The 25266-nt window shown below is 46.5% G+C and overlaps 1 protein-coding gene across 3 annotated transcripts in view; it reads right to left on the reverse strand.

Annotated features, from left to right (window-relative positions):
• LOC139055421 (monocarboxylate transporter 13-like) overlaps window positions 1-25266 on the reverse strand; it is a 218094-nt gene that overhangs the window by 167968 nt on the left and 24860 nt on the right. For 2 of the 3 annotated variants that reach the window (XM_070532881.1, XM_070532880.1), the window contains exons 2-3: window positions 18703-18744; window positions 14780-14833 (exon numbers count right to left, since the gene is read on the reverse strand). The gene's annotated coding sequence lies outside the window, so the exon portion shown is untranslated. The remainder of the gene's footprint in view (window positions 1-14779; window positions 14834-18702; window positions 18745-25266) is intronic. The other variant, XM_070532882.1, reaches the window with a different exon arrangement.

Raw genomic sequence — 25266 nt, forward strand, 5'->3', positions numbered from 1 at the left:
TACTGTGCCCTCATAGAACAGCGATCATTGTCGTCATGCGGACCAACTGCAACCGCTCACCCTCAAGGACAGGATGCAGCCAGCTTGCGCGACAGTATCCGCCGCCACTGACCAAAGCTCGCCCTAGTCAGCCGGCATGGCGAACGCCGCTCCGGCAGGATCGCCCCCCCCCACCTCCCTGAGCCACAGCCCCTTCGCTGGTCCACCAGGCAATGACGACCAACTCAAAGGCCCACCGCGTAAAAGGGGGAAAATATCCTGCGTCTTGTAAGCGTCTCGCTTACCGACAGCAGGAAGCATATCTGCTGACGCCACCTCGAGCGACAGCATACTGCCTATCGGCGTGACGTCATCGCAGTAGCACATAAAAACGACGCATGCAAAATTAAGCTGAAGGAGAACAACCTGCTTAGACTGGCGCAGGCTTTCGTAATGAGTCACTGTGTGTACTTGCGGCCGTGCACAATTGGACCAAAGTGGAGCGAGACAAGCTAGAAACACTCCTGTGTAAGGTCGCCAAGAGAACTATGGGTCTACCCATATACACGAGCACGGAGTCACAGTGCGCTTTAGGCATGTAAAACACGATGAGCGAGATTGTGAAGGCACAGCAAAGGGTGCAGATCACAAGGCTGTCCGGCGCCCCTGCGGGCAGACGGATCCTACGAGAAATCGGCGTCGCCTTTTGGGAGATCGAGTGTAATAGCCACGGGCTAACAACAAACCAGAGGAAAAAGATCAGGACAGCCCCCTACCCAGGAATATGAATCCCGAGCACAACATCAACTGAAGAAGCATTCTTCCGACAGGCAGCCCTCTCCTTGAAAGCTTGCTCCTTCACGGGCCCAACCAAATATCCTGGCAGACAAGCCTATGTAGCAGCGGTGGCCAACAAGGATGGCACGGTCATCAAGGAGTGCACGATCCACACTGATATTCCTGAAGTGGCAGAGCAGGCGGCCATCAACCTTGCACTCCTAGAAGACAGCAAAAGCTCGGGATACTAAGAATCCAAGAGGGCAATAAGGTCCTTCTGAACTAGAAGCATATCCCCGACCTTCCGGAGAATACTTGGTACCCAACACCTCACCCCACACTACATCAATTGGTGCCGGGCACACATGGGACCAGTGGAGGGGCCCCTCCCTAACCTTAACGAGACGGCACAAGAGGCCGCATGAGACCTAACTCACCGTGCGAGCCCGGACTCCCTCTCGGCAGCATGGGAGAGCGAGCTCCACCCCCTGGTCAAAAAGATCTCACCCATCACTATAAGCTAGTCAAGAGAACCATGCTGCTGCCGCACAAAGCAATCAATAAAGTACAAGAAGTCACGTACAGCGGCTTCAGACGGACACCTACCCATACCCGGCCTGCCTGCACAAAATCTTTCCGGACGCGCACCCTCACAATGCGTGTCACTTTAGTAAAGATATAGCCAGCCTTGCTATGTTATGAGCTTCTCCTTTGGAACGGGGCGGTGGGTAGCGCCACCAAGCTCTTGCTATTATACTGCCTGATCGTCCTACATAGGTTAAACAATGAAAAAATAAAAAAGCACAATGAACTACCACGCCCAAATTTTCTGATCCTTAATTCCGAACTGTGCTTTTGTACGTCTCCGTCTTTTGTCGTTTCCCTACCTTTTTTCCACCAATTCTGCAATCGCCTCTTACTAATGCTTATTACGGACATGTTTGCTTTACCACTGCTACCGCTGAGCCCAAGGGCTTCAAGGAGGCCAGTGATGCCTAAATCGACCACTGGATAGGCGTCTTCACATTCTAATAAAACATGCTCCATCGTTTCCCTAGCTTTACCGCAGCAAGCACATGCTTCTTCTTCCTTCTTATATCTTGCTTTATATATGCGTGTTCTAAGGCATCCCGATCCCGCTTTTCGAAAAAAATGAGCTTCCCTTTGAATTATCATAAATGGTTTCTTTCCTGATTTCGTTTTTTCCTCTTAAGTAGTTACACATGGCAGGTTTCTTTTCCATTGCCGCCACCCAGGAGATTATTTCAGCCTCTCTGATTTTCCGCTTGACCTTCTTTGTTGCTGTGTTGCCCACCATACAGGCCGCATAGTTGCTGGTAAGCTTCCTAGTACTTTTCCTCCATTGTGAATCAATGTTTTTCCTGTACAGATACCTGAACACCCTCCCAGCCCATTTAATTTCTTCCATATTCCTCAGCCACTCTTCATACTGTAGGGAGATATAAGCTATTCTTTGTCATCTCTACATGATCATTATCATGTGGGGCTCATCTGGGGTTCTTCTTCATCATCACTTGTGGGGCTGGCTCTCGAGTGTGATCCGTGCTGTGGGCGTGATCGCTTCGCCGTATTTTCGAGTCGGAATAAACTTAGTGACAACTGCTACGTCACAAGTGGTGGAGTGTGCTTTTCGGTCCTCCGTCCTCTGACTCCCCGCTCAACCTCCTGGAGCTTCGATCGGGTCGCCGATTGTGCCAGCTGTCCGCCACCATGTCGCAGGACGAGCCAACAGGCACTTCTACTTCCACCATCTCGGCCTCGGCTACCCCAGCCTCCCCGTGTTGGGTTGTCAGTGGACACCAGCGTGATCCCCATCTGTTTGCTGGACTTCGCGGGGAAGACGTCGAGGATTGGCTGGACGACTACGACCGCGTGAGTTCGGCTAACCGTTGGGACGATGCGTCCAAGCTACGTCACGTCGTCTTTTATCTGACCGGAGTAGCGAAGACTTGGTTTTTCAACCATGAGGTTGATTTCACGAACTGGGGCGCTTTTAAACAGCAGCTCCGCCAAATCTTCGGCACACCGGCTGTTCGTTCCGCCCTCGCAAAAAAAGACGCTCGACACTCGCAAGCAACAAACCGGTGAATCTTATACGTCGTACATCGAGGATGTGCTTGCTCTTTGTCGACGTGTGAGCCCGGCTATGACCGAATCAGACAGGGTTCACCACACCCTCAAAGGCATCGGAGCTATTGCTTTCAATGCTTTAGCCATCCAGAACCCCGCTACCGTTGCTGATATCGTCGCTACTTGCCAGCGCCTTGATGAACTCGAATCAGTACGGTTGCAGCCAGACACCACTGCGAACACTACTGCCAACGACGCTACTTTACGAGCAATGATACGCGCAATAATTCGAGAAGAGCTCCAGTATCTTGGCTTAGCCGCAGGGCTAAGCCAAGATGCCTTGTCATGCCTCCGATACCAATCTGCGAGACGTTATCAAGGAGAAACTGGCGTCCATGGCTGGTGCAGCGTACACGGACCCTCTAACCCCTAGGGCCCCATCCACGTACGCACAAGTAGCCGCAGCTACTCCAGTCATCGTTCCACCGATGCCTCCAAAACCAACACCGGCCCCCATCGCGTCCATGACTACCAGCGCACCTACCCAATCCAGCTATCCGCAGTGGTGTCCTCCTCGTCCCATCTGCTACTACTGCGGCTATCGTGGCCCCATAGCACGTTTTTGCCGCAAGCGCCAGCAAGACGAGCGTCGCGGATATGACGTATACGAACGGGATGACTTTTCGCCCGGAGCTACTTTTCAACGTCTAGGGAGCTTCCATGACCATCGCCGTCCTTATGGTCCACCGCGCGGACGCTCTCCATCGCCTACTGTAGCATCCGACACGGCTCAGCCGTACCGTCCTGCGAGACGCCGCTCGCCGTCCCCCCTTCGCCGCTCTACGTCCCCACTGAGACCTGCTTCTCAATTCGCCGAGCGTCGTCCGGAAAACTGAATTATGCAGCTTTTGTAGGAAAAGCTGCATCGAACGACAGGACAGAAATTCCTCCATCGCGTCCGTGCAATGTGATATAAGTTGTAATCGAAGGTGTACAAGTAGAAGCTTTAATAGACACTGGTGCTAGTGTTTCAGTCATTCACTGTGAATTGTGTTCCCGACTTCGGAAAGTTACGACCCCCTATGATGGACCTACGCTACTCGCTGCTCAAGGGGCTGCCATTCGACCTATCGCCATGTGCACAGCTCGTATTTCTATCGACGGACTTCTGCATTACGTACAATTTGCCGTGCTGAGTTCGTGTGCCCAGCAGCTCATATTGGGATGGGATTTTCTTTCTACGGCCTCCGCCTCCATCTGCTCCACATGACCGACACGACATATTCACTACATGCAGATGACGCACGACTTCACTTTCTTGCTGCAGAAGATACCGCGCTACCTCCTCGCCATCAAAGCATTGTGACTATCACGTCTGATGTGATTGACTGCGGCGACGTGCTCGTATTACCATCTGCACGCTGTCTCACAAAAGGGATTACCTTTGCATCAGGGCTGGTTAGGTTTGATCATGGCTCTGCACTTCTCTACGCTACAAACCCGACATCCGAAAAAATTCTCATCCCTAAAGGCACTACATTGGCTTCCGCCACCGAATCGGAGTCTATATCTGTTGTTTCATTTAAACCAGCTTCCTCTGAAGTTCCTTCTACCGGACGGACCGCATCTCCTTTAGCTCTTGCAGCTGCCATCAGTTCCGACCTGACACCTTCGCAGTCACAACAATTGCTTGCTTTGCTCCAGAAACACGAAGCTTCGTTTGACGTGCATTCAGCTTCTTTGGGAAAGACTTCGATTACGACGCATCGGATAGAGACCGATGGTACATCCATCGTGCGCCGTAGACCATATCGCGTATCGCTAGCCGAGAGGAAAGTCATTGACGAGAACGTCACCGACATGCTCCAACGGAATATAATACGCCCTTCTGCTAGCCCTTGGTCTTCCCCCGTTGTTTGGTTCGGAAGAAAGACGGCTCTGTTCGATTTTGTGTCGACTACCGCGCACTTAACAAGATCACACGCAAGGATGTATATCCTATGCCGCGAATAGACGATGCCTTGGATTCCCTGCAAGGTGCCGAGTACTTCTCCAGCATCGATCTACGTTCCGGCTACTGGCAGATACCTATGCATGAGGACGATAAAGAGAACACAGCGTTTTCAACACCAGATGGGCTCTACGAGTTTAATGTCATGCCATTCGGCCTCTGCAATGCACCCGCAACGTTCGAGCGCATGATTGACACCGTTCTTCGTGGCCTGAAGTGGAAGACTTGCCTGTGCTATCTGCATGATATTGTTGTTTTCTCGTCAACTTTCTCTCAGCACCTGCAACGTCTGAATGAAGTTCTCACATGCCTTGCCAATGCTGGACTTCAGCTAAACACCAAGAAATGCCATTTTGCGAGCAAGACGATCAAGGTACTAGGTCACATTGTGAGCAAAGATGGCATTCGTCCTGATCCTGACAAGGTTTCGGCAGTTCGGCCCTTCCCTCGTCCCGAAAAGCCCAAAGATTTGCGCAGTTTCCTAGGCCTCGCCTCCTATTTTCGCCGATTCATACGAGGCTTCGCCTCAATAGCGTCACCTCTGCACAAATTACTGGGTTCTAATGTTCCCTTTGTGTGGTCTCCCGAATGTGAATTTGCATTCGCCCATCTGAAGCGCGCTCTCACATCGAAACCAGTACTACGCCATTTTGATGAAGCTGCTCCTACCCTCCTGCATACGGATGCTAGTGGTCATGGCATTGGTGGCATTCTCCTACAGCGAGACAACACTTTAGGGGAGAGGGTCGTCGCATACGCAAGTCGCGTTCTGACAAACGCCGAAAGGAATTACACCATCACGGAGCAGGAATGCCTAGCTATCGTTTGGTCTGTACAGAAGGTTCGACCTTATCTTCACGGCCGCCATTTCACCATCGTTACAGACCATCATGCATTGTGCTGGCTTTCGACGCTGAAAAACTTGTCTGGACGGCTTGGTCGGTGGATCCTTCGTCTACAAGAATACGACTTTACTATTACCTACAAGTGCGGAAAAAAACACCAGGATGCAGACGCGCTTTCTCGCTGTCCGCTTCCTCCGACACCATGCAATGGCCCTCCAATTACTATCTGTGACAAGCTTTCGCATGACCCCTCTTCACATGCTTTCTTGTTGGCCACTGTAGACGAGATGCCTAAACACGACAACGGATTCTTCCAATCTCATCAATTGGCGGACTCTTACTGTCGGCGCATCATAGACCACCTTCAAGGAGCTTCGCGCCCACCTAACGCCCGCCTTCGTCGACAGCTGACGCAATTTAAGATTGCCAACCGCGTCCTGTACCGTCATGTCTATCACCCTGACGGTCAGCGCTGGGTTCCTGTCCTGCCACGCTCTCTACGTGCTCATGTCCTGCAGGCTTCTCACGACGACATGACTGCTGGTCACCTTGGTTTCCAGAAACCCTATGACCGCATCAAAGGTCGCTTCTACTGGCCTGGATTGTCCGCCAGTGTTGCGAGGTATGTCGCTTCCTGCGCCCTATGTCAGCGTCGAAAGCTCCCTACATCAGCTCCAAGCGGACAACTGCAACCAGTCCCTTGTCCGTCGCAACCATTTGAAATCGTTGGCATTGACCTGTATGGTCCTCTTCCTGTGACTCCCACCGGTAAACGATGAATTGTGACAGCCTTTGATCACTTCACACGCTACGCCGAAACAACTTGTGTGAGCTCTGCCTCAGCCTCTGAAGTTGCTGCATTCATACTTCAATCCTTAATACTGCGCCACGGTGCTCCTCGCGTCCTCCTGAGCGACCGTGGCAAAGCATTCCTCTCGCAACTAGTAGACGAAGTACTCAGAGCCTCCGGAACCACCCACAAGACTACCTCCAGTTACCATCCGCAGACTAACGGCCTCACAGAGCGATTTCATCGCACGCTGTCAGACATGCTAGCCATGTACATCGAACAGGATCACAGAAACTGGGACGCAATTTTGCCATTCGTGACTTTTGCGTATAATACCGCCGTTCAACGCACGACCGGTTACTCGCCATTCTACCTTGTCTATGGTCGTTCGCCCAGTTCCTGTCTTGACGTCTCTTTCTTAGCGTCAACTGTTAATCAATGTCCATCCTCCTGTGAAGAATATGTGTCCTGCATTCTGCGTTGTCGCCAGCTCGCCCGCATCAACACCGAAGCACAGCAACAGGACCGCAAGCAGCATTACGACGCCTCTCATCGCGTCGTGTGCTTCCACCCTGGCGACGAAGTGCTACTCCGGACACCAGTTCGTACTCCTGGCTTGTGTGACAGGTTTCAACTTCGGTTCATCGGCCCCTACAAAGTCTCGGAGCAGACTTCCCCGGTTAACTATCGCGTGGAACCAGTTATTGTTCCAAGTGACCGCCGCTGCCGCACTGCTGAGGTTGTCCACGTGTCCCGTATGAAGCCTTTCACGAGGCGTTCGCCGCCCTTTTGCATTGCGGCCAGGATGGCCGCTCTCGCGCGAGGGGACATTAGTGTAGCGAGATATAAGCTATTCTTTGTCATCTGTACATGATCATCGTCATGTGGGGCTCATCTGGGGTTCTTCATCATCACTTGTGGGGCTGGCTCTCGAGTGTGATCCGTGCTGTGGGCGTGATCGCTTCGCCGTATCTTCGAGTCGGAATAAACTTAGTGACAACTGCTACGTCACAATACTCAATTTCACTGCGAGCTTCCCTCACTTCAAACCTAGTCCAGCCCGTATCACCCTGCACAGCTTCATTTGTAGGCTTCCCGTGAGCGCTCAGTGCGAGGCAACCCACTGACCTTTGGTTGCCGTCGAGTCCTGATTGTACCCCTGATTTAAAGCAAACAGTTGCATTTCCAAAAGTAAGTCCTAGAACCATTACACCTTTCCACATACCTCGGAAGACCACGTACTTATTGTATCCGCATAGCGTTCTGTGCTTCATTATGACTGCATTGTATTTATATTATTTTACCCTAGGTATTTCTTGACCCTGTATCTCCACTGTCTGTTCACTGTTTTCATTGAATACCATAACACCTGATTTTCTAACACTAAATTGCAAACCTACATTGTTGCCTTCCTCTCCACAGATATTAGCGAGACGTTGCAAATCTTTTGCTTGTTCGCAAGTAACACAATATCGTCCGCATAAAATAATCTTGGGAGTTGCTGCTCTAATACTGTACCTGCCTGTTTGTATGAGAGATTAAACCCGATATTACTTCCTTCTCGCGCCCTCTCTATCATCACGATGTACATCATAAACAGCAGCGGGGATAAAGGGTACCCCTGCCTTAGTCCCTTGTTGATATGAACTTTCTCCTCGCTCCTCATTCCTTCCCATTCAACGCAAACGGTATTTTCTAGGTAAATCTCTCTCAAAAGTTGTAGACAATCGTTACCTAAGCCTTCCCCTTCCAGAATACCACACAAAATGTTGCGGTCTACGTTGTCGTAGGCTCCTGTAATGTCTAAAAAAGCCACATAGAACGCACTGCTTTCTGCGTTTGATATTTCAATACACTGAGTAAGAACAAACAAGTTCTCATCCGAACGCCTACCTATTCTGAAGCCATTCTGAAGCTCTCCCAAAAAGCCATTATTCCCTGCCCATGCTTGAAGCTTTAATTTGATTGCCTGCATTGCTAGCCTGTATATTACCGATATATTGGTCAACGGTCTATACAAGTGAATTCTGCCTTTCTCCCCTTACCTTTATAAATTAAATTCATTCTACTTTGTCGCCAACTGTCTGGTATTCGTCTAGCTTTTAAAGTTTTTTCCAATGCATTCACCAGAGCTTCCTTAGTTTTTGGTCCTAGTTCATTTATCAGCCTAACGGGAACCTCGTCTAGTCCTGTGGCTGTGCGCTTAGGAATGTTCTCTTCCGCTTTCTTCCAGTTTAAATTTGTCAGCACCAGCTCCTTTTCCGGTTGGGTCTCTTTCATGATCTTTTTTTTTCTCAAATACAACCTCGTCATTGCCTTGGAAAGATTCGGCTGTTACTTTTCGGATGTAATTTATTATCGCTACTCCTTGCAGTCTGTTTTCATCTTCGTCTTGGATATGTTGTTGTATTGTTGTTGACTTCCTGCCTAATCATTTTATATGGTTCCAAAATATTCTAGGTTTGGCCTTTTCTTTCTCACGTATTTCTCACAACCAACGCTCACTTTCACCTTTTAATTTTGCTTGCATCAGTATTTGAACCATAGACTTTTTCTTTTGGTATATTTCCCATTTACTGGTTACTTCATCCTGCGGCAACGGCGCCTTCTTCGTCTGTCTGTGCTCTCGAGATGCTTTCTGTCGTTCGGCGATCGCTTCTCGTATTTCTTTGTTCCACCAGCTATTCGGTTTCTTTTTTCCTTTCCAACAAACATGTTGTTTCTCTTTCCGTATTTCTGCCGTTATTACACTTAGAAGCTCACCATATTCCCGCTCTTCACTTGGCCACTTACATGTTCTTTCTCAACTCCAGTGACTATATTTGCTATTTTTTCAGCGTTCAAATTTGGTCTGGCCATTTTGCTCTCCTTGCTCTCTTTCACAACTACATATCCTATTTTCAAAATGATGCCTTTATGCTCACTCCCTATGCTGCTATGCCCTTCCTCATCAATAACCATTTCTCTCAACTTATAATGAATTTCTGTCATCAGACAGTAATCAATGGTTGATTGCCGGTTTCCCATTTTCCACGTGATCTGCCCTTCACACTTAGGCGCTGTGTTCACGATGACGAAGTTATGTTGCTCACAAAAGTCTAGCATTGACTTCCCGTTATTGTCGGTCACCTAAATCCTGCATGCCACCTAAATCCTGCATGTGGGCATTCATGTCACCTAATAGGACAATTTCAGCACCATTCCCGAAACCCTTAATATCAGCGCTTATGCATTCCACTAACTCTTTATTCTTCTCTATGCAATTTCTTCCGGTCCACAAGTACGTACCGCGCAGCCAAGTTTCTTTTTCACTCAGTGTACCTGATAACCAACGCGGCTCTTGACATTGTGAATTTACTCTTTTCCACTTGGCTCCCTGATGGATGAGCATTCCGACTCCCCCTCCCTTTCTTTCCGACTTAGCTCTGTTGCACTCTTCCCGAACATAATTCTCAATAACTGGCGGCTCTTCTGAGTCTCTAAGGTGCGTTTCTGTAACCGCATACACCCCTATTTGTTCCCTATTTAACTGCTCCTCAGTCTCTGCCCACTGTTACATTCTTCTGCCGCCTTCCATGTTTATGGAACCTATTGCATGGCGAGCTCTTTTTCTTGTTTTCCTCCTTTTTCTGTTATCAACGGCGATGCTCTTCTGCTGTTCCCCTAGAGGACCTTCTTCATTACTATCTACTCTGGCCTCCTGAGCACCCATGGTCCCCCTAAAAAAGCAACAACGAGACCCCCAAGTCGCCAGCCCACTTCTCGTGCCAGCCTATAAATTCTGGCACACTCTGGCATTGCCCCCTGGCGCCGGGGGCCAGGACCACCAAGGAAGAGTGGGACCGAGCTCTACGCAGCTCGGGCCTTGAAGCACAGCGCTGGGCTGTCCATCGTGCCCGCGACGCGGAGGAGGGGCATGGCCTCTCTGCCCCGATGTGGGAGCGGCCCGTTGTGCGCTAATCGGGCGCACCGAGGAACCTACATAAAGTTATCCATCCATCCATCCATCCATCCATCCATCCATCCATCCATCCATCCATCCATCCATCCATCCATCCATCCATCCATCCGTCCATCCATCCGTCCGTCCATCCGTCCATCCATCCATCCATCCATCCATCCATCCATCCATCCATCCATCCATCCATCCATCCATCCATCCGTCCGTCCACCCTTCCGTCCATGTCCATCCACTCTACACGCGTCCGTGTAGTAAATGTATAGATTTCTTCCATATTTGTTTTGTAATACCTTTTATCGCGCTTCTGCCTTGATGGTGTTCTGTGCACATATTCTTTGGGATTGGTGAAATCAGAAGTTTCTCTTTTGTTTGTCTGGGTAGTAAAACTGTTTATCCCTGTTGTGCTGCGCTCTAAGGTCATATCCAAACTTTCGCAGCAGGGACCTTCCTTGTTTTATTGAATTCAGATGTTCTCTTTGTGCCATGACCACTGCAGTGGCGTGTTCATGTGTGTTGTAAATAACAAGAGCCTCCAATTTCTCAGTGCTCGCATTTTTTTGGTAGCCTCAGAGTAGCCTTATACGCTGCCCTGATAATGGCACTACTTTGATCGTTCCGGCTTTATATAGTTTTTGAAAGTGCAGGCTGTATGTCACCCTGCTTATAACAAACGCTTCAATGACTCTGACCGTATCTGCTTCTTTGAATTCTGTTCGTTGTTTTCTGAACCTGTGGATAGTCTGTGACAGATTCGTTGTGGTTTGTTTTATTGTTTCTAGCCTGTGTGTTAGCCTGCCATTGTCATGTATCCGCAGGCCTAGCATTCTGAGTTTTTGTACCTCTATAATCAGCTGCCCGCACAATATACACACGTGTACTTTTATTTATCTTTACCGGGTGATCGAGTTTGACTGTCTAATACCCGTGTTACCCGGGCGACCTTAAGCCCGGTTAACGTAACCGCGTTTATCGCTAAACGTGGTTAGCGCGGTTACACGGCAGGCGAAACTGCGGTTAGGCCACTAAACGCGGCTGACCGCCAGCCGAGCTTGGCGACCTCGGTTTAGTGTAACCAACGTTTCGGAAACGGGCGAAATGGCAGACGATACTTCTCCCGAGTGCAGTGCTGGCGCTTCGGAGATATCTTCCAAAAAGCGTATCATTTGGCCTGACGCGACAACTCAGGCACTGATGCCCGTTTGGGAAGATAATCCGACCACTCTGCGCACATGTAGTCGAAACGCGCGCCTCTACAGGAGATGACGGCTACGCACAAATTTCAAAATTTAAGAACAGCGCTATCAAACTGGACAAGTGAGACACACACAAAAGCTGTGTCTTTGTGTGCCTCTCACTTTTTTTCAAATTTGATGGCGCTGCTTTTAAACTTATAACTTCACTATTTTTAACGTGTACTTTGTTGTGAGAATTTGTGCAATGTGAAATCGCTGTGCACATACATTAACACCTGAAAGCACTGCCTTTTCTTCCTTTTTTACTGTTTTCTTTTGTAAATGCAAGCGTATACTTCCAAAATGCATTCGCGTAAAGTAGTACTCCCTTTAATTATGTAACCAGCGTTTTTTTTGTGGGCACATTCATTTGTTCATTAAGAATTTATTTTTACCATTTCGTTCAGTGGACCCAATTTTATTTTATATTTACCCATTTGTGACCCTTGATTCTGACTTTTTATATAGATGTTTACCCACCAGGCATGCTCACAACTGAGAACAGGCGTATCGAAAATAAATAACCTACATGTGCAAAACGCAGTCTTACGCGTTAAAATTCTCAAATATGACAATTGTTTTGCTGAAAAGTAACATCTTTATACCACTGTAATCAAATGTCGAAGAAAATTATTCAAAATGAAGCCTGTACGCAAGAGATCACGCGACGCGTCATCATACCATTACCCGTGATCGGAATAGCCCGTGTAACTCTTGCGGACTACAGTTCGCGCTAACCACGGTTGAGCGAGTTAACCAGGGTTACGATTACCTGCGGTTAAGCTGCCCGTGTAGCTAGGGTAAACGAAATGTTATTGCTCAGTGCAGGAGGCGCCTGCATGTATCTGAAGTTAGTTAAACGGTTTGTCGATGGTTCTGTGAGCTGTCTATTGTCACCGAACCTTGTGCAATCTGTTTTCACGTATGCGCTACTCGAATTTTTTGTACTTTCTCGAAGACACGTGGGCACTAGCGATTACTTTCGAACCTACGATGGCTCCAGTATAAAAGCAGACGCGCTTGACTCGCTGGTCATATTTTCGACGATAGCCGACTGTGTTCGCCGCTATCGCTGTTCCTTCAGTTCAGCGTGTTTTTGAGGGCACCGATTTGCTCAATCAAACGCAACTTTCGTCATTCACTGTTTTCTTCTTTCCTCACCGGCAGTACTACAAGATATCCGGTGGAGGTGCTTTGCGTTCATGCACCGAATGCCCCCAACAAACCGACGCACAAGCCCGAACTCTGAAGACGCCAACGTCGCCGACGACAAGCGAGGTAGCCGCAGGCTGCAAGGACTGCCCCCGGAGCACGGACGTTTGCCTGAGACGACCAGGACGATCGTGGCCAAGTCAACAACTACAGTGGAAGCCTTGGCGTCCCCTGTCGTGCTTCAACAACCCAAGGAGCATCCTACCTTTCGTGGAGCTTCGTCAGACGATCTGGAAACCTGGCTCGAGACTCTAAATAATCTCAGCAGCCTTCAATAACTGGACCTCTGTGATAAGGAACGCCAATTGTACGTCTCCTTGGAAGATGCCGGGAGGACATGGCTCTAGAACCGCGCATCCACCCTTATACCGTGGAACATGTTTCGCAGTAATTTTCCGAGGATGTTCGCAAGCGTCGTCCGGAAATGAAGGGCCAAAGTTGTGTCGGAAGCCCGAGAGCAGCTACCTAACGAGCTACCTTTACGGAAAAAATGAGCCGTCTATTTCACCGCGCCAATCCTCAAATGTCTGAGCAAAAGGAAGTCTACCTACTCATTTGTGCGGTGAAGCAAGAACTTTTCGCTGGAATGACACGAAGCACACCGAAGACCGTCGAAGAGATTCTCCGCGATGCCACCAGCCCCGAGAAAACACTGGAAGTGCGGAACCGACACATCACGATTGAATTAGGGAAAGCAATGGGTTGCCTCTACAGACTAAGGGAATTAATTCCAATTAAACTAAAGAATGCAATATATTATGCCACTTTTTTCTTCACGCCATTCATATGCACATTATTTTGGTGTACTACAATGACCACCAACTATAACAAACTGGAGCGGCCCCAAAAGAAGATGCTAATAATCATTGAGAACTTTATTGGACACCCGACCCTATTACCCACCAGTCCCCTATTCATTAAACATAATATGTTTAAGGCGTCTAAGTTATATGACTATATACTATCTCTTTATATTTATAAAATAAACTGCCACACGATACAGAACATTCCCCTTATGACTACGGCATACGTAACAGGGTAATATCAGTGCCACGTACACGTACAAATTACGGTATATCTAGGCTGGATTACTGCATACCAACAGTATACAACCTCTTAAAAGCTCACATTATTTCAGTGCCCCACTCGGCACGTTTAAATTGAAGTTAAAATGAATTAAAATGAAGCAATGAACTTTTGCTCTCTTCTCTTGGCTGCTACATTTCCTGCAGTGTTTATGCATTCTGTGATAGTGTCCACCATTCATGCTGCATCTGTATCAAGCAAGTACATTTCTTCTTCATAAATGACTGTATGTATTTACAATTGCTCGAATTTGTGAAATTCACTGCCTGTTGCTCTCTGTAGGCCCCCAGGTCCCGTCAAGCTGTCTGCGACAGCTTTTTGCATGGGGGCCCCCAACTAGTGTGTTGGAAATAAAGTGGATTCTGATTCGGATTCTGAACCATCACGCGAGCTTAACAAGCTACGCCGGAGTTCAATCACTGGGCAATGAAGACATGCGCGAGACTTCAGAGCGGTCGTGCGGGAAGAGCTTCAGAAGTTGTTCCCTTCGATGCAGCCTTGAGTAGCATCTATTGCTGACATCGTGCGAGAGGAGATTTAGCATTTACTTACTGCTGGTTGATATGCCAATGGGAGGCACAATGGACAACACCAGAAGTTGCTTTCAGGTTGCGTAACTACACCTTTGAAAGGGCCACAGCAATGTCCTCCTTAGCGAAATTTATGCAGAACATACGTGGAGTGTTAGGCAGTTTGCTATCAGCGGTGTTGCGCAAACGATGTCAATCATGTCGAGCAAAAATAAAAAATAAAGAAGCTACAAATTTGTTCACCTGCGTAAAAATAGATACTTACTCCTATTTTTACGAAGCATGAGACTTGGTGCGAAGACAGCACTTGCTTCCTCATCTAAAAAAAACATAAAAGGAATTATTGTGGAATTTTTTGTTGAGAAAGGCACAAATTATATGCTCCGGTTTGAAGTGCCAAGACAACAATACGACTATGAGGCACGCCGTACTGGGGGCACAGTGTTAATTTTGACCACCAGGGTGACATCACGGTAACCTCCAGTGTAACGTGAACCCAATACGCGGTACACGGGCTCTTTTGGATTTCGACCTCATCCAAATGCGGCAGCCATGTCCGGTATATTATGCCACAACCTCGTGCTTAGCAGCGCAACGCCAAAGCCACTGCGCCCCCATGGCGGTTGTGCAAAAGAATTACATGAGTTGAAGTGAGTTGAAACAAGAGAATAGGGTTATTGGGACATTCCCAAAAACAGTTGTTAGTATACTGCCTTTTCGGGAGTAGAGGGGATAGTGCGGCAGAGAAATCACTCGACGTGCGTTTGAAGCAAGGTTTTAATGCTGTGCGGTGGTAGCTCCACGCCTGAACAACCGCGAACCTTATGCATGAGTAAGTAGGTGACGCGAATAAACTAGTTGTTTAAATAAAATATCTTACACGACATGTAACATCAACAAAACACACACACACAGTAAGGCGACAATTAGCTTAACGCGAGCGATGTTGGCAAGCAACAGCAAAATATCTGGCGCGAACCGTGTGATTTCACGAGGGCTAAAGAATCATTGTGCAAAATAGAAGTGAGGCGTGCAGACAGGACACAAGAGTAGAGAAGTGGACAACACGAACGCCGACTATCAACTGAAGCGAGCACTGAGGCGAAAAAAGAAAGAAGGCACAAAACTCATCTGCGCATGCTCAGGAATGGTAACTCCACGTGTCAATCGGGTACACGTGCCGGTCTACGTGAGAGGTAACTGTTAAGGCAATTAATCTCTTCCTTATGTAAATTAATCGAAGGCTGACTCACGCACGCACTTCCACCATTATAGATATGCCATGCCTCTACCAGAAGACGCGTATCTTCATTTTTATGCCTGTACAATATCGCGAATCCTTACCAACTAGCTCAGCTTTCTGTCGTTCTAAGGCTAAAGAATATTTTAAAAACGCGGGTAAGTGAAAATATACATGCGAGTAAAAACGCCAAAACACTACATCGGAAGAATAGGCAAGAATACATGAGGATAGCGTAAAGAAACGATTAAACGCGATAGAATTATCCGATGAAAGTCTGAGAGCTTGGAAACACGTGGAATTATCTCCGTAGTGCACGTCGAGTGCCTGATCCCAAGGAGCACCGGGCATCCGATTTCTCGCCATGGTCGCAGAGTTACTATAACTAATTAGTATATGACCTGTATGGTTGCGATCGTCGCAATGGAAGACAGGGTTGGCGCGAGGCCGCGCATCAATATTCTTGTCGAGGACATGGGCTTGAGGAACCCAGCCTGCCTGCCACTATATACATGTCAAATTCACGAGGCACGTTCACTCACCTAGACTTCAAAACTAACTTTGTTCTTCGCTGCGCGCCTGCGATTACGTAAGGAACACGTTGGGTGGCTTGCGGGACAGTAATGAGGCTACGTTCTCCATTCATCTCATGCCCAGGTGCGGCGGTAACGAAAAAACGCACACGCATATTTTTTTTAGGAAGATGAAGGCTCAAAATGATCAGCCGTGGGTGAACTGGAGACCTTCTTTTTCGTATTTCACGAGTGTTGTGCGCGTGCGTGAGTTGTGGGAGGGACATCTGGGGACGTTCCCTCCTCGTAATCTGCCTTGCCCTAAGTACTTGAGCACAACGGAGGAGAACAGGCTTTCGTTCATTTTTTTATTAACCGAGATGCTCTATACGACCGCTGATGTGTACTCTGCAAAAAGCTCCGTCTCCGTTTCTGTTTCGTGGCGTAGCGGTCACAGCGCTGTCCTCGAGACTGCGAGCTCTCTAGATTGAATCACATGTTGGACAGATTCTTTTTTTATGTGGCTTATTATAGAGGATGACCTTGCTATCATACATCCAATTCCAAAATACACAGGCCATTCTACGCGAAGATAACAAAGTGTATTATTGCTCACAGTTAAACAGCAGTGACACTCATGTAAACTTTTGTTGATTCCAATCATTTCATTAATTAGTTGTTTTTTAGCAATATTTACTACTGCTCTGAGTGCCGTGCCGTCAATGAAGAATTCGTAGGAAAATTAAAGGAACTTAAAGATGGCAAAGTTTCAGCCAGGTACGTTTTGCCGGTTTATATATTTCGGCATGCTAAACAAAGACCGCGAAAAGTAAGTATCACGTCACTAACCATCTGTCCACATTAAAGAACAGCGCCCTCAATCAAGCTTCATAGAAGTTAGAGGCATCGCTGGCGCCTTAATTTTGTGCGGCCCTCCCGCAACAGCGCGGCGCTCTGTGGTGGTAAAAGCGCCGATAACTGGTGGTTGATGCATGGAGAAAATAGCGCGTTAACTACTGTGGAGCATGTTTGAGGGCGTTGCTTTTTGATACTGGCAGATGATTAGTCACACTAGTCACTGGGTATGTACGTCTTTTGAATGAACTCCTTTCACCACAACTTTGGTCACTGGATATGCTCAATCAGACTTGTGCCACACTTGAATGAACGCCTTTGACGCCAACGTGGGTCACTGAGTATGTGTCGCTGGATACGGGCTGCTCGTCGATGAATTTCTTTAGCACTTGCTACTTGAGTCAATGGGTAAGTGCCACTTCAATGACAAAAACAAAGTTAGCTTTTAAGCTGTCCGGGAGAACGCGGCACTGAACCCACGGCAGATTTACGTTTATACAATTTAGACTGAATATGTATCTAGACAAGTGCCATGCGCAGAATTCGTGGCCGCAGCGCTATATGCCATAGTGGTTCCAGAAGGAAGCGCTACAGAGGAGCCTAGCTACACGCATACCTCAAACATCACGCCCTTTGGCAGCGGCTATACGGTGCTTTGCTAGGTTGCCTCAATGCTAATATAGCATCAATGTCCACAATAATCGCAAGATGGATACTTCCAGAATCTTTCTCTCGCCTCGATTCAATCTCATAAGTATTCTGTGTTAAGCTCATGCCTAGGACTTCCCTGCGCATGATTTACGCAAGTTCTTGTAAGTTTGAAGAATGGATGTAACGTTTACACGGTTATTGCACAAGCGTTTGATTATTGACACGTGAACTCGTTTATCTTTTACGGGTGAGCGCTTTTACCGTCTAATAAATGTTATCGCTCAGCGCAGGACGCGTCTACATGTATCGGAAGTTTCTAGACTGTTATCGACGCTTCTATCCGCTGTCTGTTGTCGCCGAACTTTGTGTAATCTGATTTCATGCATGCGCGACGCGCATGGCGTAGAAATTTGTGGAAGGCACGCGGGTCCCAGCGATTACTTTGGAACATTCAACGGCTGATCCATACCAGCCGACGCGCTTGACTCGCTGATCAGATTTTCGATGATCGCCGACTGTGTTCGCCGTTTTCGTTGAGCATTGAGTGTAGCCTGTTTTTCTGGGCACAGGTGCGCCCAATAAATTTAGTTTCACCATCCACAGTTTTCTTGCTGTGTCCCCAACCGTCACTACCACGTGAGATTATATAAATTTTTCGGAAATTCTTGTTTTCTCATTGCGTGTTTATTTTTCTCATGCAGATTTAGTTAGAGTGTTAAGATGGCGGAAGCTTCCCAGAATATCGCAAGTAATGAATAACAGCAACAACTGGGTCCGACAAGCACATCACTATTCTAAACTTCTTGCAAAGAGAGTGCAAGTCCACCCGGACCCTTTGCACCTCTTTAAGTATACTCGTGCTCATGACGTGGAAGTCCGGACAGCATGCTAGCAATGGAACTGAATACGGGCAATAAGCTGTACACTTACAAAAACCTCACCAGCAGCTTGTTTCCAGCAAGGCCAAACAACCTAGAACAAAAATTTTTATTATGATTATGTACATGCTTTAAGTTCACCAGTAAGCTACCCCTAAAACACTCTCTATAAGGGAGAAATCAATATCCTTCAATTATCGAGTGCTGCTTCTAATGCGACAGCGTTTTAGGTGGACCTCACGAACATAGTAGGTATCTGCCTGAACAAAAGTATGGAAGGATTTATACGGCGGTGCTGTCCAAAAATATACGCCAACCTCGAAGCCAGCGTAATCTAGAATCGTGGGATCCCGAGGGTAGTGCAATCTAATAATTTCGGCCTATTCCGAAGGTAGAACAGTCTAAAACATCGTTGCAAAGCGCTATCTGTCAGGAGGGAAGCATGGGAGAAGTTTCCCCTGACTCACGCACCACACGTTTCAAATAGTAGTCGGCACACATACACACAAAAAAAGACTGCATGCAATCGTGCCCAAAACATTAGAGCATTGGGCTGGTGTGCTGGTAGACAGAGCTTCGATCGCACCCCCGTCCGCCGAGGTGATATAGCTGCTTGGGCGCTGCGCTGCTAAGCGCGAGGCCGCGAAATCAAATACCGGCCGCAGTGAGTGCACGGTAAAGAACCTCAGGTGACCTAAATTATTCCAGAGTCCCTCACTACGGCTTGCCGCGCATTCATATCGTGGTTTCGTCACGTAAAACCCCATAATCTTTCTCGCACCATCAGTCGTGCATTTCTTTATTGCAATATAGCCAGCCTTCAACGACTTAGAACATAAAATAGACAACTCGAGGTGTGTGGAGACCGCGTCATCACATCGCAGCGTGTGTGAAATCGCAAAAGAGATACGAAGTATAGAAACGTAACTTTGTTAAACGACAGTACGCAAGGTAACCCGTGAAACCCACGCGCGTAGCAGTGAAGACGTTACAATTGTCCTAATCTCGGTATTCGATACCCTATTTTGATGCGAAAGAGCGTTCGCGATGTTAAGTTCTGGCCTCTTGTTTTATGTTTATTTTGTCAGCTTGCACTCATGTCTGTGCCTATTATCATCACTATATTCATCAGTTCTGAAAAAGGCCTTTTCTGGCTATCCACAATTGCCCCTGTCTTGTGCTAGCTGATTTCAATTAGCGCTTACAAATTTCCCAAATTGATGACCCCACATAATTTTCTGCCTTCCTCGATTGCACTTCCCTGACCGTCACACCCGCTCTGCAACTCAAATAATTCACCGGTTATCTGCCCTATGCATTGCACGACCGGTTCAGCTTCATCTTTTTCTCTTAATGTAAACTATAATATGGGCTATTGCCGTTTAATCTCCGATACACACCGCTCTTTTTCTGTCCCTTAACGCTAGACCCACCATTTTTCGTCCCATCATTCTTTTCGTAGTCCAATGTTTTAGAGCTCCTTCAACTACAAAATTCTGCCTTGTATGTTAGCCCTGGTAGAATACAATTATATAAGATTTATCTTTTCAGGGACAGTGGTATGCTTCCAATCAGTATTTTGCGATGCCAGCCATATGCACTCTAATTCAATTTCATGCTTCAACAAATTGCCTTCCTGTAATAACGGTTCCCTGTTACTCGTCCACCTAGATAAACGTATTCCTCTACAGACTCGATAGGCTTGTTCGCTATAATGGATACTCGCTCCTTTGTCAGGCTATTCAACATTACCTTTGTCTTCTGAATAATGATCTTTCACCACACTCTTACACTTCTTTTGGTCGAGGTCTTCATTAAGTTGCTGCAATTCAATTCAAGTGGGGCTGAACACGGCAAAGTCATCTGCAAACTGAAGGTTGTTAAGATTTTCGCCGTTGATCCTCATTCCTAATGCTCACCAATCTAAGAGCATTAGTACTTCTTATAAGCATGCACTAAATAGCATTGCGGAAATTCTGTTTTCTTGCCTGAACCATTTTTAAAGTAATTTTCTATTTTTCTTCATTCAAATAACTTTATTGAGTGCTCTGCAGTAAGGTGGGGTGAACCTAACCCCGCCTACGATTCGGCCAAGGGTTGTTGGCCCATGGCGGCTTCCTCAGCTCGCTGAACGGCCCAGAGTTGGTGCTGCAAGTCCTAGCTGACTTCTATTTTTATTGTTGGAAATTAAAATAGCTGTGGAATCTTTGAGGGCATTTCCCAAAATATTCACGTAGGCCTCCTGTGCTCCTTCATTACGCAATGCCTCCATGATTGCTGGTGTCTCGACTGCATCAATGAGATTTTTCTTATCTATGAGAGCCACAGAGAGAGGTTGATTGTGCTGCAAAGATTTCTCAATTACCTGATTGATAACATGGATTGTCCCATTGCAGTATACGTATCTCTTCCTCAAGCCAGCCTATTCACATGGTGGATGAATGGACCTCTAAGTCTTCTATTCTTTAACGTGTCCCTCCTTATGGGTTTGTATATTGTTTGCATTCTGTCAGCTCGCTTGTACATTTAAATTTGTTAGACATGGGATATAAAAAGCGGCAAGCATTTCAAGCATAACATCTACTCAATCCTTGAATAAATCGAACGTTATACTATCTTCTCCTGCCGCTTTTCCTCGGGACATTTCTGACAAGTCCATTTTAACATCATGGCTAGTTATGGCTAGTTATAGAAGGAGTTTCTGTATCCTCTTCATCACTACACACCTAGGTTGCGTGGCATGTCTTGGTGCTGTGCAGGCAATTTAGAAATTTTCGGCTCCTTTAACTATGTCATTAAAATTGCTTATATTATTGCTAGCATATTTTACTACATACATCTCGCCCTGTCCTATGCCAATTTCCACACTGATTTCATGATGTGGTCATTTTTACTGTTATCCCAATCTTTATTTCGAGTTTACTTTATTTCGAGTTATTATTTCGAGTTTGCCTTACTATCTTCGTGTTGATCAGCTTTGATAGTCAAAAAATTCTATCTGATATCTTGTGTCAGGCACTGATATCTTGTGTCAGACACTTTCATGTTTTGTCGCTTCTTCAGAAAGTCCTTTGTTACTTTGGAGAGAATAACTACTGGCTGCCTTGGTGCCTTATTTCGAGCTTCAAGTGCTGCTTCTGAAATCAGACTAGCTAAGCTTCCATGCATAATTTCTCTGCTATTTTCATGTTTCTGGTCTTTAGATAATTTTGCTCCTGCTCTCTTCCAAATGAGAGCAATCCTACACCTCATTAACCTATGGTCACGGGGGGGGGGGGGGGGGGGGGTGTTGAACATAGAGAATAATAAAAGCTGCCAAGTAAACAACTACACCATTTTATGGAAATTTCTCTGCAACCAGAGTACACTCATCATGAGAGCTTAAACACTGGTGGTATAAGGCGTGTTCTGTGGTGTCAATAAGAATTCAAAAGCTACCAACGCTTAAACCACGCAAGGCATAGGCTTGCTGCGTACTTTTATGAAATATCCTCGAAAACATAGGTGGATAAAGGGTCATTTTTCACGCAGACGACATCGTAGTTTGCCAGCGCGCAGCTCTCGCATCGCTTTAGAATTGATGTTCCAAGAAGCAACAGGCGACGTACTGTTACACTACACGTTTCGGGGTCGTTTCTCTTCTCCCTCTCTCTCTTTCGTTTTCCATCTTAAACGGTGCTTTCCTAGCTGTTACGCTGCAAGTTTGCTTAACTTTGTGTATCGCATTTTGTTTCTTAGGCACACAGAATTCACCACAATGTCGCGCACCGTACACGCTGGACATGAATATTCGGAATCCATGCGTGCGCTGCTGCATTCTCTTGTAAGGAAGAGAATTCGTACCTCCATAGCTTCACTTTGTAGTAAAGTAGAGCAGTTGTTCAAGGTCCCACAGGTTATAGCAACGTACTGAAAAACAAGAACAAGAAATGAAAGGCTTACTAAACAGCTGCAGCTACAGCGCATGCGCAGAATATGGCTTCTGATAAACTTGAAAAAGCGATGTACAATGCAAGGCTTGCTAGACCAGCTTTTCCGACACAGGCATGAACACATTATTATCTGTGATCTACAATAGAGCAAAAGACTTGGATCAGCTGTCATTCTTACAAGAAAGCTCAAGAGATGGCGCCACCATACCGCGCGTGCAGTGTTACATATTGGCCACGCGCCCTTTCTGAAGCCTTCGCTCCCATCGTCGCGGCAAACCTCTCCTCAATGAACTCTGAATAGACAAAGTATCAAGTTGCGTCTGGCAGTCCTGTTCCTCTGCTGGTAGCCCTAACCTAACCTAACCACTCTACTTTCTTTACCTCCATGTAACCACACTTATTCCTGTGTACCCCATGCTTAACCAAGACAGTTAACATCCGTTAAGAAAAGTTCAGTGTTCTATGGCCCACTATATATGAGACACAACAGTCGTCATGCCTTCTGAAGTACATAAAAGGGAATAAAGCGCCAAACGGCGAGCCAGAGCATTTCACGCTTAGATTGCTAAACAGCAATTAGATGTTGCTGTTGTTCAATCAATGGGGCCACTAGCATAGGTAATGGCCGCATACCAATGCGACATTGCGCGGCTTGTTCAGAAATGGATTTCGGTTTTATTATTGTTTCTCGCAATTCAATTTCCTGATTTATTTCTTTTGTTCAGAGGAATATAAAGAAGAAGATGTGATCTGAAAGGAGTTCTAGCTGGACACATTTAACAAAGCGCGTCGCCAGGTGACGGAGGCATTTCAATCCCTTACTGCGAGTGCGTTATTTACTAATGTGTGGGCAATTCATTAGATTTTTTACGTAACAACGGCAGTTTCCTGGCTATTTGCGGCTTGCTGAAACTAGTCAACGACATACAAAAAATTAGCGAGATTAGTAAGATTAATACACGTGGAAAGTAAGAGGGCGAAGCTCATATTCATCGGCAGCAAGAGAGGTATATATGGAGGGATCATCCTAAGTTTTCAAGAATTTTTAAAAATCGCGTCTTGCAGATAATATGATTTTAGTCGTTGACCTAGCTTATTTAGGGAGACGGACATTACTTCCACGAGAAATAGAAACATGTTTTCCGCTAATTAACAGCAGTAACTAATTCACTTACGAAATATTTACTTAAGCCAAATGCTGTAATTTAGGACTTTGTGATGGTGATCATGCTAGGCGTACCTATTTAGAAGCAATTTTTCGAATGGCACCAGTTTGGAGATATGCGCCATTAAAGTCACGATAAAAATGCACTGTTCCGCTTTTTTACGCTCTTTTATGCATTCAAGCACAAAAATAACTAGAACACTTATGTATTTCGTCCAATACTGTGGGAAATAATATCTCGAAACTAGTATCATCCTGGATATTCATTTGAAGGGGATACGTATTGCTAATTTATTGGTTACAATTCGTAAATTGTAATATATGCCATAAAGTCAAAAATTAGGAACTTCAGGAGTAAATTTTTCTTAATTTCTGGAATATCTGTATTGATGTCTCATGCTAGTTATGCCCGCCTCTTCGACAAGAATTATGCTATCTGCCAAAGGCGATTTTTAATAATTCCGGAAAACGTAAAGAAAGATGTTCTCCCTGTATATGAAAGGAAGAAGTTCAACAAGAATATAACCCCTTGGCTACCTTTCACTGTGGGAGGGGTACTTTAGGAACAAGGAAATATTGTAAAGGGGAATAGATACAAGAATGCGTGGCCACGCGGAAATATAAACAAGCTGCAAGGCCTCACAAGTGGTCGCTCATTCCGTCATGTCTGAGCCACTGGTCTGACATCGATCGCCAACACTAGCAAGAATAGGTACAATTTAGTTCTAACAACCTTAGTATAGAACTCTCGGCGTCGAAGACGGCTGTAAGCGCCTAAAAATTAGTAGCCTGCAATGAAGCCACCCTAAAAGGAGCGTCGCGTGAGCCATTGTCTGCAATATGAACACGAACGCCCACTTTGAATATCGTAAGGTGAGCAATGCGTCGCGGAGCTAGGTCGCAGCGCGTGATAGGCATAGAATGGCTGGCTTCGCGAGAGCGTACCGTCGTTACTACTCTGAGCTCTCATTCGGTACGGATTCACGTTACCATTGGATAACTGGTTTGTGTGAGCTCACTTGAATGAAATGCTTCACGAACAATTAACTCTCATCATACAATTCTGAAATCGGGTAGCGATTAAAAGCAGTATTGATAACAGCAGTTATTAGAGGCTCCTACCTACCCCGTATATATCTTAAAACATTGTCGCTGATGCCTGCGAAGAAATACCGTCACACAGGTTCATATATGTATAGAGTGCGTATTAAAAAAAGCACAGCTGCTGGTTAGCGATGAGCATGCAGCCCATGGCGTCTTTGTCTACAGCGGGAGAGTGATGCCCTTAAACGTGCGATTGCGCCGCGGGGGGAGGCCAACCATTATTTGGGCCTGTGTGGCAATACCAGGTGTTGTCTGCATAGATTGCGTAGAAAATGAAATGCGCGGAAGGTTAATGGTGATAAAAGGAGACACTTGAATGCGGAAAAGAAATTTGCATATGTCAACAAAACGTTTAGGCAGTTGCTACCATTCACTGACCAAATAGAAGTGTTGATTGGCACGAAAAAGACACTTC

Source organism: Dermacentor albipictus, chromosome 2, assembly GCF_038994185.2.
Source record: "Dermacentor albipictus isolate Rhodes 1998 colony chromosome 2, USDA_Dalb.pri_finalv2, whole genome shotgun sequence".
NCBI lineage: Eukaryota > Metazoa > Arthropoda > Arachnida > Ixodida > Ixodidae > Dermacentor > Dermacentor albipictus.